Raw genomic sequence first — 3,155 nt, forward strand, 5'->3', positions numbered from 1 at the left:
GCCTTCGGAAGTCAACTGACTGTGAGACCGAGACGGCCAGGAAGATCGTTTGCATCAGAATAAGAGAAAACTCGGCTTAGCTGACGAAAACACTTTCCCCGGCCGAATCTGCATGAAGATCCTAAGACTCACAGCCAGCACCTTCACTCCGAACGATTGGCTGCTTCCCGAGCTAGGATCTTCCCACCGTCGGATACAACGGAGATCTTCTCGCTTGCCGTGGGAAAACTCGCTCTGAAAGCCATACCTGGTTAATGTATCAGCTTTGTGAGTCTCGGGGGCAGCTCGAGCTCAAGTAATTTATCACCAGTCCTAAGGACACCGGCCCATACAATTCGAGAATACTCTCGCCGACTCGGACACTCTCAGGTGGGACAAATGAAGTCGGCGAACAAACGACGGACGTGAGGCTAGAGGAACCAGCTCCGCGATATTGCATTTGTCTAACGGGGGAGGGTATTCAGATATTGATTGCAATTCATGCTGCCAAGCTCACTCATCAACGAGCCGACAGGGGTTTCCAGTGATCGGAAAAGACGATTCGTGTGTTTCCAATCTATCCATCACTGCAGTTGGTCGGGAGGTATCGGCGCCGCCTTCGTTGATGAATTCCTGAATCGCCAACCAAGCCCTGGAAATTAAGCAGTCAGCGGGCCAAGTGTTCCCGCAGCCGATGGGAGGATCGCTCTCTGATTGAATGAGAGCATAACGAAGAGCGGCATTTTATTCAGAATGCTTCCAATTGTCGAGGCCAAATATTCCATCTGCGGTCATTTGGCCGCTCGACCGAGAAGGCGGTAAAAAGATCATAAGGCGGATCCTGCGAAAACACTTGCCAAAAATGACCAAACCCATAAAAGACGGCCCTTTGATAGTTCTGGACTGGAACGAAGCGAGTACACCTACTGGCAAAAACAATAGGAATCCACGAGCGCATCTTTCTCTGAGAATTTAGTGAGCCGCATTCTTCGCGTCCCTTCGTGTTGCCGACCCCCGCTCTCAAATGGGTGCCTTCTTTTGCTCTCACTCAGTCTCGAAAACCATGGAACGTCTCTCGGCGGAACTGAGCGACCGGGATCGCAAGAATTTGAGACTACAAACCCCGAGGAGGACGGGCTTGCTTGGACGGCATTATGATGTGAAATTTTCTAAATCCATTTTGATTTGGAGCCAAGCTGAAGTCTCCTTGGATATTCTCTATCTAAAGCATTGCTATTGATTTGCCGCATCCAGCATACCTCAAGTCCGCTGAAACAGATAGTCTCTGACCCTGATCAGAATATCAGGATCACTGAGGGATTTCGACCCATCCCCGTGAAGAATGCTAATAAGATTCAATCAGTACTTGAAAACATGATGGACTGAAATGGGAATCCAAGACTCAGGAACCGATCGCTGAGAAGGGCGGAGGGTCGTTCAAACGGGGATCTTAAGAACTCAATCAATACAGGGCAGAACGAATTTCATTCTCTTCGGCAATCACTTACTTCCGTTCAGCATGCCGGGATCAATGGACAAAGGGCGAGATCGGAAGCTCCACAAGCCGGCGCCAGACGAGATGCCGAGCTCAAAACCAGGTCCCAAACCCTGCTCAACGAGTAATTAGGCTCATATGAGCTACATCCAGGATCATGCAGAGAAAACTTCTTTAAATGGGAGAAAGAAACGAGCCATTCCTGATTAAAGGCTCTGATCTCGATTCTTCTGAAGTCTGTCGTATCCTCGAGGGACCCCTTCGGTGGTTCGCTGCTCGGGAGCGCGATCCGTACTGTATTCAGGCAAATGAAACGGTCCGAACGAATATCCTGAGAGGGCCGCGTTGACCAAGAGGAATCCAGCCAGACAGGTCTCCTGAAGTGATTCCGATTGCACCCTCGGTGAAGTCTTCACTTGCGGCCGCTCTCGGGGAATGACGCTTCCAGAAGAAAAACCATGCTTTCGGCGCTCGAAGGCTGCGATCGAAACTCGGACGATGCGAAAAATATCCATTCCAAAATTACCTGACAATAGAATAAGCCCAGCCCCTCGGTAATAGGGATTTCCTTGGACAGGATTCTTCTCGGCTTCCTCCAGATCCTCCAAGCTATCATTGACCTTCCCGAGGCGCTATGAACTTGCATCGTCAGACAGCAGAGCGAATCGCAGATGACGTCATCGCTTCGAGAGTCGCACACGCCGTCAACCAATTGTCCTGACGGACTTTAATATTCTGCGTGATGCGAATTCGTGTTATGTTTTCTGATCTTCTCCGTGCTTTAATTACAGCCATTCCATGGGTTCATGCGTTGATCCCCGTGGCTATGATCGCTCATTAAAATGTCGCGTCTGCAGCGAGAAGATCGATCAGGAATCTAGCTTCCGTAGAAACACCAATCCAGCCAGTGCATCGAGCCTGGGAACCGAAGCGAGTAGATATGAATGTCCCGCGTCTCCGTCTCCTCTGATTTTGATGTCGGTTTGAACGTAGTCTGGCTCATTCTGGAAGCCTCCGCACCACTGCAGTGTACTTGGGGATCGGCGCGGCATCGGAAATCTTGTGGTACGACTCTCAGACCGAGCAAGTTCCTGGATTCGATGCTGAATAGACCTCATGATGATTCATGATCATCATCTCTCGAGAGCATGAGTAGGCCAGAGAAAATTCATTCGAAATATCACAGCCGATCCTGACAAGACATCGATCAGGAAGATATGACTACAGCTACTTAGGACACAATCGGTTCTGGCCTCTGTTCAGTGCTCGATGTGGAAAGTGCTCCTCTCCTCTTCTCATGTAGCTTATTACAAAACACTGTTCATGCGACGGTCCTGTCCAATCTCCCGGGGAAGGTCCCTCATCCGCGCGTGCTGTCTCTCTGGCAGGGAAACTCCTTAAATTCTGCAAGACACTCGGAAGAGCTACCCGGGATAATTTCTAAACGCACTCGTACGACTGAGGAAAGCGAACGAAATACTTTTTCCGTGATGGAACACCCTCGTGATAATTCATTTTAGTCTTTCACAATTTTTGACGGCAGACAGCTTGAAGCTGACCAGAAACTCGAAGCATTCGCCAGGTTCAACGCCTGCTATCAAAGTTGTTTCTTGTTTTGAAGCAACTGACTTGACAAGTGTCAAGATTCTCGACACGCGTAGGCAGAGTCCATGCGGTTCAA

Source organism: Galendromus occidentalis, unplaced genomic scaffold, assembly GCF_000255335.2.
Source record: "Galendromus occidentalis unplaced genomic scaffold, Mocc_1.1 scf7180000077524, whole genome shotgun sequence".
Classification (NCBI taxonomy): Eukaryota; Metazoa; Arthropoda; class Arachnida; order Mesostigmata; family Phytoseiidae; genus Galendromus; species Galendromus occidentalis.